The sequence below is a fragment of the Poecilia mexicana genome, unplaced genomic scaffold (genome assembly GCF_051168715.1).
Source record: "Poecilia mexicana isolate PSO_F unplaced genomic scaffold, ASM5116871v1 scaffold_15, whole genome shotgun sequence".
Lineage (NCBI taxonomy): Eukaryota > Metazoa > Chordata > Actinopteri > Cyprinodontiformes > Poeciliidae > Poecilia > Poecilia mexicana.
The window spans coordinates 28,363,292-28,377,200 of NW_028263384.1; the positions used below are offsets into that span (position 1 = coordinate 28,363,292).

The 13,909-nt window shown below is 36.5% G+C and overlaps 1 non-coding gene across 1 annotated transcript; it reads left to right on the forward strand.

The window, feature by feature from the left end:
• Nucleotides 1–13,820: 13,820 nt before the first annotated feature.
• trnaf-aaa (transfer RNA phenylalanine (anticodon AAA)) lies at nt 13,821–13,894 on the forward strand. Its single transcript has one exon. It is a non-coding gene; the product is annotated as a tRNA-Phe (tRNA).
• The last annotated feature ends 15 nt before the right edge of the window (nt 13,895–13,909 follow it).

Consider the following 13,909-nt stretch of genomic DNA (forward strand, 5'->3'; position numbering starts at 1 on the left):
CCAAGTGAGAAAGTTTACCTCTAATAAGACAAAAAGAAAAATAATCCCATATTTATATTGTAATCTTCTGTGAATGAATGAAGGATATTAAAATTTGGCCTAAACTCTGTTGTTATCAATTTCAATATGATTGCTTTAAGTTTTCTTGATATTAAAGGTTAAGTTCTTCTGTGCAAAAACTGAAATTAAAGATGCTGGTGGTCTATTTTTCTTTCCACTAATAAATACACACCAGGTATAAGAAGACAGATGAGAAATGAAGTATAAATTTTCATGCATTTTCCAAGAGCTTACTAAAGGAGAATAAAGCCCTGCTAATTCATGTTTGTGTGCATTTACGCTGATGACATCTCAAAAAGCTCAATCATGAAGTTCCACAGAGATTTGTAAAATGTGGCAAAAAATGTTTCTATAATTTTCCTGTCTTTTCATTTTTACAGTTATGATATTTTCCTGGGGTTACAAAGAACGCAAAAAATAAATAACTAAATAAATAAAATAAAAATAAAAATAAACCGAATGAGAAATTAGAGACATGCAGATACAAACAAAAACGGAAAAAACAGAAAATTGTCATAATAAAAATAACCCTAATTAGTTGTCTTATGTGACGTCATGAAAGGTGTGCATAAAATCTTGCTGGGAGAAAAAATTTGATCTTGAATAAACACACATTTCAAACAGAAAAGCAAAAAACCACAGAGAAACTGTGTTGTTATGTGGATGACATTTTATATCTAAAATGAGTTTGACTTATTTTATAGCAAAGTCTGGCGAGCTGCTTTAAACTTGAAGATGGTGTGAGAAAAGTGATGTTGGAGGAGACCGTGAACGCATCATCAGCTGCAGTCTATTGAGAGCTTCAGCGGTCCTGGTGATGAGCTCTCTCATGTGGAGTTCGTTTCTTCCACAGCAAAGAATATTTACGTTTTTACAAGAAACATTATAATCAATTTAAAAACGAACTCGAAGACAGTTGTTAAGAAAACTCCATCATTGGCTTTAAAGTTGATTTTGTTTTCAGATTTAGAAGACGCTGTCTAAATTTCTTTTCCCCTTTAAATTCAGTTAGACTTTTATTTATACAGATGAGTTAAAAACAAACATTTTAATTCTTATTCTAGTTTTCACCAGAACTGCGCATAAAACTTGCAAAGTCTTTTATTTAGTCCTAATTTTAGTGTTCAAAACAAACATGTGATGCTTTTACTTCTGAGTCGGGCTGCTCTGCAGAGAAAGCGCGACTCCACTCATCACCCTGAGTGCTGTAATATTTTATGGAGATGTGAGGAGCTTGAGAGAGTGAAATATGGCACCGTTAGTGTTTAAAAGGCTCCGGCAAAAAAAAAAAAAAAAATGCACCTTGCGTCTGATTTGCTCACCGCGGAGGGATTGTGGGTTTTAAGAGGTTTTCAACGCGACGTGATTCACAATTTTGACTGTATTTCTTCAAGCTTTCAGGAGATGCAGCAGACGCGCGTTTTCCAATCCTGTAAATGGCCTTCTATTTCTAATTTATCCTCCTGTATTTTCCTCTGATTGTGTGCCTTTATTTTATTATCCTATTTGAAGGTCTTTCTGAAATGATCACATATCGGAGGAAAATAAATATCTATAAATATGTGACAGAAGCGCTGCTCAGCCGCCGTAGCAGGTTAAATGTGGGGCAGATATGGTTCTCATCCGGACGGAGATCAATGACAGAAAAATTGGTACCCCAACACCCCCCCCGCCCCCCTCCCTCTCGCACCTCATCTGCAGCCAGAGATGAAGCTGCCAGGCTGGTGATCACTGCAAATGTAACAATTTAACTCCATGGAGGAGTTGGATCTGTCAGAAACCTGCAGGTAACTTCAAATTTAAACTCGATTTTATTGTTTTGTATGAACGAAAAATTATTAACTAATACGAGAAACGGGGAAACTAATCAAATAGTAAGAGGAAAAAATATATTTGTTAACATAATAATAATATTAATAATATTATTAATAATAATAATAATAATAATAATAATAATAATAATAATAATAATAATAATAATAATCATACTTTTATTAGTATTATCATAAGTCTCGATGTCATAAAGGTCCATATAAATATGCGTTTATTTTTTTAATAGACTCACAGAGACTAACGGGCTGTTTGGTCCAAATTATTCAGAGGTCTGGTGCGTTTACTTCCCGTCTCTCTGTGAGTTTGTCCTCACTAATGTGGTAAAACATTTTAAATATGAGGAAAAGTTCAGAAAACTTTGGTGTCGCGAAAAAAAGAAAAGAGAAGTCAAACGTACAACGTGTTACCGACCGACTTGAGGGGGAAAAAATCAACAGGCGCTTTGATAGTTTGATCAATGGCGCCCTCTGGTGGGAACAATCTGAAACAGCTCAAAGTTATGCCCGTGCTGTATTTCATCACTATTTAGGGCAATTTGTCTTTTCGTTATTCACTGGAATAAAGTTATTTTATTTAAAAATAAATAAATAAATAAATAAATAAATAAATAAATAAATAAATAAATAAATAAATAAATACATAAATAAATAAATAGTGATAAAAACTTTTATAATTGTAATGAAATATTTTATTTGTGAAATAAAATACATTTTTCTTATTCAAATCACTTATTTTTATCTCACAAAGAGGAAAAAGCCATAAGTGACTCTTTGGGTCTCCCAAAATGGCTCTTTTGAACTCTGAGTAAAAACTATAAAGAAAAAACTAATATAACAAGAAATGCAGCAATGTTTCACTTTTTTCATGAAAAAATACATTTTCAAAAAAGAATGACACTAAAAAAAGCCAGATTTTCTTAAAGACATATTTTTTTATCATAAATCTGTAAGAAAATATATAAATAACATTGTGTTTTTTTTTTAAAGAAATAGCAACAAATTTCCAATATTATGATATTTTTCAAAGACCATGTGCTTTTTTCACTCAGGTAACATTTGCGGCTCATAACGAGTTTTAATTAGGTGGAATTAGGGATTATAAAAGTTACACAGACCTGCTTTAAATAAAATCTGGTGCAACCAACCAAAATAAAAAAGTCCACATTTCTGTAACAATTTAATCTAAGTATATAAATCCAGCTGTTTGGTGAAGGCCTCAGAGGTTTATTAGTGAACAGTGGTGAAGAAACAGCTTCATGGGAACAAGGCAACAAGGAGAATGATGTGGAGATGTTAAAGATAAATTCACGTATAATATAATAAAACAAGCCTTGAACATCTCACAGAGCTCCACTCAGAACATCATAAACAAATGGAAAGATATGGCACAACTGTAAGCCTTCCAGGACATATTCATGTGTTAGAGTGGCCAAGTCAAAGTCCAGACTTAAATACAACTGAACATTTGGAAATGTGATAATCACAGACTTCTTTACAAATAACTTGAGCTTTTTTGCAACAGAATCAGAGTAGAAATGTCAAATGTATGAGATACATTCTCATTCTCTCTCTCTCTCTCTTTCTCTCTCTCTCTCTTCCTCTCCAATAAAACTCAAACCATCATCATTCACCTCCAGAATATTCCCAGATTGGAAATATTCTGTCCAGAAGTGATGCTGAAAAACTAGTCCCTGCGTTTGTTACTTCCAGGCTGGACTTTTGTAATTCCTCACTAGCAGGAAGTCTACTAAATGCAGTTAAAAGCCTTCAACTGATCCAACACGCACGTTTTGATGGGAAATTAAAAAGAGAGATCATATTTCTCCCATTTTTTATTGGCTCTACTTTTAAGACTGTAACTTTCCTTTTTGTAAAGCAGCTTATGGTCAGACTAGCCTAAGTTTTCCTGAGCTATCTTGGTAGTTATGCTGCCAGTAGGCTTGGCTAATGGAGGACAAACTGACCACTTTCTTCTTCTAATACTCTCCAATTTGCATTATTTATGGTTACTTCAACTGTTAACTTTATATATTCTTTCAGTTTTTTACTCTATAGAAGCTACACCTGGTCTGGTGTTCAGTTTAGCTGTGGTGTGTTACTGGAGGAGGGACTGCTGGTTTCTTGAGATAGAAACTTTTTATTTGACTTAATGCACTGATTGATAACTAGGATCAGCTGGAATGTATGTGTGATGAAACTTGACATGAATTTAAAATAAATAAAATTTTTCTGAAGTGCCTCTACATGACGTGTCGTGATTTGGCGCGATGTGAATAAACTGAGTGCTTTAACCTGTGAAAACACTAGATGGCGCCCTGCAACCAGAACACAAGCAGGAAACTGAGCAGGTTCAGATGAACTCATCAGATCACCGATCAATACAGACTGATCAGCTGAATCACTTTACAGTAGAAACACAAACACATTAAGCCTAACATGTTCCTGTTACATTAAAGTCAATTTATTTTATGTTCAATAAATCATAATATTATTGAAAAGTTCATTTATCATGAAGTGGAACACTTTACAAAGTTAATTGGACACAGATGGATACTTGGAAGCCTTTATATCTGTTTACAGTTAATGAAAACATTTAAAATTAAAATATTACATCAGACCAATAATAATAATAGTAATAATAATGAAAAGCTGCAGATTTTAGAGGCGGTTGAAGGTGGTGACTTTGGATGTTTGGGTTAAATGGTTGAACAGGTCAAGTTAACTAATGTCAAAAATGGCGTTGTTACTCTAGAAAACCTTTTTTCTCTTGCAGTACTAAATACATTCCAGAAGAATTCATAAAAATCTGAAATATTTGGCACCATTTTCAAAGTTGTAGAAGTTGAATGAAGATCTGAATTGAAACCAGGATGATTCAACAAAACAGAAACTCTTTAGATGAACAAATTAATTTTTTTTTATTTCTTTGCTGTACATATGAATGATTTAATTTGCTTGCAGCAGTTCTCATTTAGGTCAACAACATGCAACGCCTGCTGTGGATTCGATGCAAAAGGTCAGTGTGTTCATCCAAAGCTCCTCACGTTGCTAGTTTGACTCCTTCAGGCGCTTCAAATTTCTCCCGCTCAGACTATGAAGTCTGCTGGAATCGGTCTCCAGAGGCCACTGGGTGGGTTTTACTCTGAGACATTGAACCTCGATGCTAACCCCAGCAAAGACTGTAGAGTCAGATGTCTGTGTTGTCATTTTCCCTCCTTTATGTGACCATATGAAGCTGCATCAGACCATGGAGCAATAACCTGGAGGACCAGAGGGAAATGAATGCTCTGGGTGCTGCAGTGCAGCTGTGATGGGCTGGAAAGCTTGGAGAAACATTATTTCTGGGGTTTACTTTGCTCCGGCAAAGCCGGGATGAAACACAGATCCTAAAGATTTTGAAGAATTGGCCACCTCCTCTGTGGCCCTGCAAGCATGAGCAGGTTTAGACAGAAACAGACAACCTTGAAGAAAAAGAAGCATTTAAATGTCATCTTAAGAAAACGACAAATACTGAAGACAAAACAGTTTCCCTGATTTCTTAGCTTTTCATTAGGGATTCTGCTGACACAAATAGATATTCATCATGCTGGTATTTCTGTTTCTAACTATTTGCTTTTGCAATTTGACCTTTGCCCCCTAAGTCTCAGATGAACCATCTGGTGTGATCTTTAGTCACATGGTTGCTTTGAATCACCACCATTTCCTTTGACTTCCACACTGAGATCCAAAACCAAACTGGACAAGAATCCCTTTGTTGCTTTGACTGTGAACTTATTGGACTCTAATATGAATGTCGTGACTGTGTGAAGGTCGCCACAGCGCTCAACGTCCAGAGCGATGTAAATGTGACCCGATTGGCTCACATCCTGCTTGCCATCGGGCCCCGACACATCCGCAGACATCTGTCTGTTCTTCCTCTGGCGTTGGTGAGAAAGATCTTTTAAAATAAATCGTTGAGTAAGAGTGCTATAATTTTATGTCAGTGAAAGAGGATTAAACAAGAATGATTTAGCTGCTAAATATTATTGAATTGTTGTTGTTGGAAGATATTCAGTTTGTTGTGCTATTTATAGCGAGAAACAGTGATATGAAACCCAACAATTCATTCTTGACTTCTAAATTTGGACTGATAGAATGAGCTGAGCAATCTATTTCCTGCAGATTTAATGTCTACTATCGTTCATGTTTGGTGTTGAATGGAGAACCCAAGTGCAGCTCAGCCTATGCTGGAAAGCAAAGTCTTTAATCAGATTAAATAAGAAAAAAGAAACTGATGGAAAACACCGACATGTAGACCACCATGTTTCCATTATTTCCAAAATATGAAATTCTTCTGTTGTCTTTTCTTGCATTTTTAAGCTGTACTTCAAACTTCTAGTTTACAAAACACTTTGCTACAATCACCTGATGAGCTGCATCGACTCCCATTCCTCCCAAAAACGTAACGTTGAAGCTTCAGGGAGACGAAGTGACACAACATTGAAGCGGTTCACACTTTTGCAGGTGTTTGTAAAGCATCTGATCTCAACAACCCACGAAGGAAAGCACCAGACAGACACAGAGCTCCTCCAAGAACAGCTCTATTCAAGCTGCTCCAGATGGAAACACCTGCCGATGATCGGCTGACGAGTGAAAGATCCTTAAATTCCTCCTTCACTTCGCTCTGAGATCCGCTGGCCTCAGGCGCCTTCCTCAGACGCTCCGAGGCCCTGAAAGAAACCATTTATTTGATTTCCTGCATGGCTCAAACTCTGAAAATAAAGAAACACCTGCTGAGATTTCACAACCACTCAGACACTCGACCGTAACAGCTATCATCATCATGAGAGCAGAGGGGTAACAGGAGATGGTAGCATGTTTCACAAGCGCTGACACCTTGGTGGAGATGTAAACAGAACGTACAGGTGCGCCTCAGTGAATGTTCCTGAAAGGTCTTTTTATCTTAAATGTACTTTAAAAAAGGTCCAACAAGGACTGAGCCTGTAAATTAGTCTGTGGCTACAAAACATTTGCTTTGTTTTTATCATGTAACATTTCTTGCTGTGCTGGGCTTGGTGAAATAAACTTGTACTGGATTATTTTTTTAATTTTAGTTAACCTTTATTTCACCAGACAAATCTCATTGAGATTAAAAATGGCAAGAAAAATCTGGTAAAAAAAAAAAGTCAGCTTTTCTTGAAACTGAAAATTCAAATAAAAATAATAGTGTTATGTCAATAATATGATCTACGCAATAAAGGGAAGACTGCTTAATTGATAGCTAGAATGGTAAAGCTCTTCCATCTGCAAAGAAGCTGAGTTTTTTTTATTAAAAAAGAAATCCTTTATTTAACCAGGTAAAACCCGTTGAGATCCAGATCTCATTTTCAAGAGGGACCTGTGCAGAAATCTGCAACACACAACAACCTGGATACACAAAAGTGAAACAAATTAAAACATATGGACAAATAATGTATCCAATCAAATGTATGAGAAGTTGAGTGGAAGGAAAAAGTAGCCGCTTTGTCAGAGTGTGGACTGAGTCTGCTTGGAGTCCAGTGTGAAGTTTAAAGTCAGTGACGGTTTTCGGTTCCATGTCATCTGCTGATTCATCGTCGTCGTCATCATCATCATCATCATCATCATCATCATCATCATCATCATCATCATCATCATCATTCTTCACTTTGCTGATAAGCTTCATGGAGAAGTTGACTTTATGTTCCCAGCAGGACTTGGTACCGGTCCGCTCTGCTAAAGGTGCCAGGTCATGGTGTGACTGGTCAGCAAAACGACACCAGAACCAACAAGCCTCAGACTGAGAGCAACCTGGGCTTTCTGAACTCCTCACCATGGCAACAGACTGATGGCCTCCATGCCATGCTGCATTGGTTCAGTAAGTCATGCAAAAGAAACTCCAGCCAATTAGCAGTCAGTGGATCAAGCTTTCTGTACTAAAATTCTGCTTGTATAATTGTGAGAGAATTTTTTATTTTTTTTTCATCTGCTGTAAACCATATCACTCAAAATCAGTGGTGAACAAAGCAGAATGCTTTGATTTGGGATCTGATTAATTTAAAGAAATAAACATTTTTATGGTATTCTATTTCACTGACCACCTCAAGTATGCAAATTTAATACAAACAAATAAGCAGGGTTGTTCATGACTGAAAAGTCGTTTTAAATTCGTAATAGATTCAGTAAATCTGCTGACTATGAGGAACTCGATGCTGTGCATGAAGGAGGAGGCAGTGCTGATAATTCCTATCACTCTGCTACATATTTCTATTATTGAAGGTTAATCTTAGATTCCTCTGACAGGTTTTAGGCGACACTTTGTTGACCTCTTGTCTGTTAAGGAATAAGCTCAATATATTTTATTTTCAGACTCTCACACCTGTTTGCATCCTCAGTGTGTCTGCAGCCAAGACTTGCAGTTCCTCCACTTCTTCTCCCCCCTGTTGTGGTCATTGTATTTTACCAATGTTGCATTTTATCCTCTATTTCTTGTGGATACTTGTCAAGGTTTCCCCTAGAAAACCTGCTAAGCCTGGATGGTAAGTGGCGTTAGGGACATCCACCAGCGGTCCAAAGTGTTTTTGTGTTAAAAAAAATGCTAAAAGTTACAAAAATTGAGAGGTACAAAGCAGGCATCACAGTTTAATGTGTCAGCTACAAACCCAGCTGAATCTGTCTTTACTGTCATGGTTACTGGTGTATAAAAACCTTATTTAAAATAAACAAAAGATAATTAGCCGATGATTAGCCTGGTGGTGGGGCAAGTAAAGTCTGGTGGCCCGCCAGGATTATGATACACTGGAAGAAAACCTGCTTCTGTCTTGTGAGCTGAAAAGCAACCAAATCAAAGGAAAAACACAGAAAAAGTTGTAGTACACCAAAAACTATTACTTGAGTCAATTTCAAAAAGATTTTAAGAAAGTCTGGATGACTTAAAGCTTCTGCAAACCTCTGTAGACAAACATGGTTCTCATGTCACTATGTCCCAAAGGAGTCAACAGAGAGTACTTTTGTTGAAATGAAAATTTTGGACACAGTTAAGAGTACCGAACTGGACAGTTGCAACTATAAAGAGTTGGACAGTAAATCTGAATCATATTAACGGTAAAGCTGAACGGATGAGACACATGCACTTCAAAAACAACAAATCTGAAGGGATTCGACTGCTGACGGCGTCAGAGGAAGATTAAAAGTTCTTGATTGAACTGGATGGAAGTGATTAGGACCACAACACTGAAAGGTTCCTACAGCTGTGAGGCAGGAATGATTTAGTCACAACAGCCAAATGATAGCAGTTCCCCTCCCTCGGCGCTCCCCTGCAGTGTCTGGATTGAAGGTGTTTTGATGTAACTTCATTCGCCTGCTGAGAGTTGGAAATTAGATATCTGTCGATTGTGAAAGATTAACCTTTTCCTAAAATGTTATTGCCTTGGAAAAAATGTGGTTTAGAATTATCTGAAAGTTCATTTGTCAGTGATTTCCAGCAAATGATGTCTGTGTCCTTTTGGTGCGACAGTTTGAAACTCAACGGGAAAGAAAAACACTGCTTGTCTGGTGGGGATTTCATTGATGTAGACGGACGTAGAGCATAGCTGGTCGATAAAAAGAGACTTTAAGAGCATCCAGGGAATTGAGTTCTACATGTACAGTAGGAAAGGACGGCATGTGGCGCCCATGAAGCTGCTCTCATAACCACACACTGCAAAAATACTAAATCTCATCAAGTATTCTTGGTTAATGCACTTGAAAGAAGAGGAGACGAACTTCAGCAAGATATAGGAGCTTTTTTAAAGTACATTATTCCTTAATATTGATGAAAAGGCAGTAGTTCCACAGTATTCAACTGCAGATTATTTCAGTTATAATAATCTGTGGAATAATTAGAATCTTTACCAAGAATTTTTGGTCTAGTTTCTAGTGCAAATATCTCAATGCACTTGAAACAAGACAAAACAGTAACACTTTATTTGAAAGGGTGTTACTAACACGACTCCGTCATTAACATGAAGGAGACGTCATGGATGTTTAGAACAGATGTCAAAGTGTCATTCAGTTAATAATCACACTTTTAATTCAAAGTTACTGTAAAAGTGACATAATTAGCCAAATGACACTTCATGACTTCAGTCAAAACTGTCACCTGTTTTCACAAGTTACAAGTAACTTTTCAGCAAAAATATTGGCGCTTGTTTTAAGTCAATAATTCCTGATGAAAAAGTACTAGCTCCACTAGCAGATTATTTCATTCATGACAAAACATTTCCCCCATGTTATAGGTGAAATAATCTACCAACAGAGCGAGTATTTTTTATTCTATATTAAGGAAATATTGACTTAAAACAAGCTCCTATTTCTTGCAGAACAGTTACTTGTAAGTTAGTTTTGTCTCATTTACACAAGATATTTGCACTAGAAGTAAATACTTAGTAAGATTTTGTGTTTTTGTTGTGTAATCTGCACAGAGATTAATGCCAGGCTTTCCGTTAGGCAGATATCAAGGGTACAGTCTGGGTTGTAAAGCCGGGCGCGTGCAGGGTCAGACTGATTGATTGCTCCGACACCCAGAGTTCGCCGCTGCTGGTGTTTTCCCACCTCTGATGCTGCTTGAAGGTCTCGGCAGCCGCCTCACTTTGGACTTAAAAAAAAAAAAGAAAAGAAAATTCACAAAAAAAAACCAAAACTCTATGCGGACATTTGTCAAGGAGGGTCTGTTGATGTCAGCTCTCCTTGGCTGCCTGTCGGTCCGCCGTGGCTGGCTGTTATTGATGACAAAGCAAATAAAAAGTGAGAGAATTAGAAGCACATGAAGCATAAGGAGTTCATCCAGATGAAGACAAATGAGCGGCCGGCAGCGACAGCGCTGGCTTCTCTGAGATTTTAGGCCAGGATTTACAGTCTTCCAGTTACTGTAAAAATCTTCTGACTGTGAATACAAACATAAAGTCTGTATGCTCACCTCTCAGGTCGCAGGTGTTTCATATTTCCCATTAGCCACTTGGATTTCAGGATGACAACTTTTTTCAAGATTTCTGAGTCTTTTAAACCAATTATTCCTATAAAATGTTGCTTATTTTTATGACTTGGATGAACTTTATGTCACATCACGTTTTCAACTTTGATCATGCAACTTTAAAGTGATAATATGTAGCAAAATCAGATGCCAAAATTGAAACTGAGGACTTTGCAATTTGCAAATCTCACACCTGTCATCAACAGGAAGGAGATGAAGATTTGTGATGTGGTTTAGCGGCTTAGCAGTTTAACGGTTTAGCACTTAGTGTCTGCTAAATGTCTTTTTATTTATTGAGCGGTTTAGCCTTAGCTTCAGTTATGTTTTAAACTTCTGCTGAACCCCTAAGCACACAATTGATTCTTGTTTAGCGAACATAACTTTTTAACTAGCTGAGCCCACCACTGGAAATACATAACTGCTGCCAATTTTAGTGCAGACATGTATTCTCCATTACAACCACTGTCCACATGTGGCTTCATAATTAATACAGTAAGCAGAACTAAATGGTTTAATTATTGTTTTTAAATGGGATTTAAAGGTTTCAGTAATTACTTGTCCTCTGGGGAGAGGGGTTACTGTAGTTGCCCCTCAGGAGGGCAGAGCAACATTTTTCCCCGTTGTGTTGGACAACTCATTTGCTCCCTAATGGAGATGAACTGGTTGAAGCGTTCAGCAGCAGAGTAAAGAGCAGAAGGCCGCCTCTCATCACTGCTCCGTTTCATTACATCCATTGCTGAACGTCAGAAAACCTGACAGGATTGTTGAAAATTGCTGCCAAGGTAGAAACGTCATGTCAGGCTTCAAATGAAGACATACGGTCGTGGTAAGAAGGAAAGCACACACTGGTTCATTTCTACAGTTTCACATATAAAAACTGTTTATTTAAATCTAGCCTCGAGTGCACAAAGGCACAAAAAAGTTTTATTTAAGGTAAAATCAGAAGAGCTTTGTGCTCATTATTTGCAAACATTATATCATTTAATGTGCCAGAAAAAAGTATATAGAATTGGAAGGAAAATGTGAGTTTTCTACATTTTTTCTCAAATAAAAATAGCTGTCAGATAGATGACATTACATTTGACTCAAGTCCTGCATAAACTCATAACTCTTCCACTCTTCTGTCGTCGTGTTTGTTGTGAAAAATCGTTTATAATAAGAAGTTTGATTTACTTGGAGAAGGATAAATTCCACTTATTGATGTTTAAAAAACAAAAAAACAAAACTGACAGTATTGTCAGAATTATTTTTTATTCTTTTGTATTGAATGTCAATAAGTTTAAAAATATCACAAAATGTAATTTATGGCCTTCCAGATATAAATTACACTTCTTTAACTTTTCAAATGGGTAGTTTTTCAGTGTTTTTGGGGCTGTGATTGTTGCACAAAGAAGTTATAGTTTCTTTTAAATCACTTTTATCATTAAGAGAATCGTATCACAAGATATTGTGATAAAAATGTTCAGTCCTTTTTCCCTGGAGGTGACAGTTTCTGCTTTTGAAGAAGCGGTTTCACTTTCTATTTTTACACTTTCTATTTTTAATCCTGTTTAATCAACATGAGCACTCTGTATTTTTTATTATTTTGGGAAGATTATTGTTATTATCTCCTCACCAAAAGAATTAAAAAAGAGGGTGCAATTTTCTTTCACTTTGACTGTATAAAAAAGCCTTTTTCAACTGAATTGAATATATAAGTAATTATGAGTTGTGGGGTCTTGTCAACATGTTTTTATTTAATACTTTTACAAATAAATTCTACAAATTAGCACATTTTATGCAGACTTTTTCTGTTAGTCATGGTTAGTTTATTAGGAGCTTTCTGAGTAGAATAATGGTTTGGAAATGATAACAACCCCTTTCAAGGACACAAACCTGTTCTCGATGTTCTCATTACCTTTGAGCTCCTGATGATCTCAAATTGTGTGGTCTCACTGAGAATGAAGAGAAAATTTCAGAATGGGAGGATTGTTCGTAAGTGTGGAGCGAAATGAGGCCAGAACCACATCCGTCATGTCTGACGGGTAAATCTCTAATCATAAAAATGGCTACAAAATAAGGCATTGTTCAGAGACACGGACCGCGCAACCATTCAAACTAATTTCTAGCCTCAGCTGCAGAACTGATTGGGAGAGTAAAGGTAGGATGAGATTGTGACCAAACGGTGACCGGGCTTCCTTTCAGTCTCTTTCTGTGGCTTTTGGTGTCAGTAAGCCTTTCAGAGCTGAGAGAAAAGTAAGAAAAAGACTTCAGCTGCAGTATTTTAATAGGAATATACTCAACTTTATCAGCGAATACATACATAATAACTTAATAAAATACAGAGTCAGGAAGAAACAAAGCCTTGTTAGTTTCCATCAAAGATCCAGAACATGCTGTAATCTTTAAAAGTTCTGCTTATCCATCAAAATCAGAACTAGAAATTCATGTCAGTCAGCAAATGAATGCAAGGACATTCACAACTGTCTAAGCATTTATCTCTAACCTACATTCATAGTGCAAAACAATAATAAGTAGCAAACTAAAAGTCCTAGATGTCAAAAATCACTTCACTCTCTTAAATAAAAGAAATATTAAACATTTGATATACAGTTGAAGACGGATATTTACATACACTGAATAAAAAGACAAAAAACATTTTTTTTCTGATCAAGTACATATTTCTTAAATCCATAAAAACACTGTGTATGACCAGTTAACTCAGCTGGTCAGACCCTGGTGCTAATAACACCAATGTCATGGGTTCAATCCCCATACAGGCCAATAAAAATCTAAAGTCTTAAGAAAATCAACACATAAAAAATGTCTGGAAAATCAAATATTACACATAATTATTTTGAAGAACATGAACACTTTTCTTAAATTTTCAGTTATGATCAAGTTCGTATTTCTTAAATCCATGGAAAGTGACTAGTGTGTATGGCCTGTTAGCTCAGCTGGTCAGAGCGTGGTGCAAAAAACACCAAGGTCATGGGTTCCATCCCCATACTGGCCAATTCATGTCTAGTGT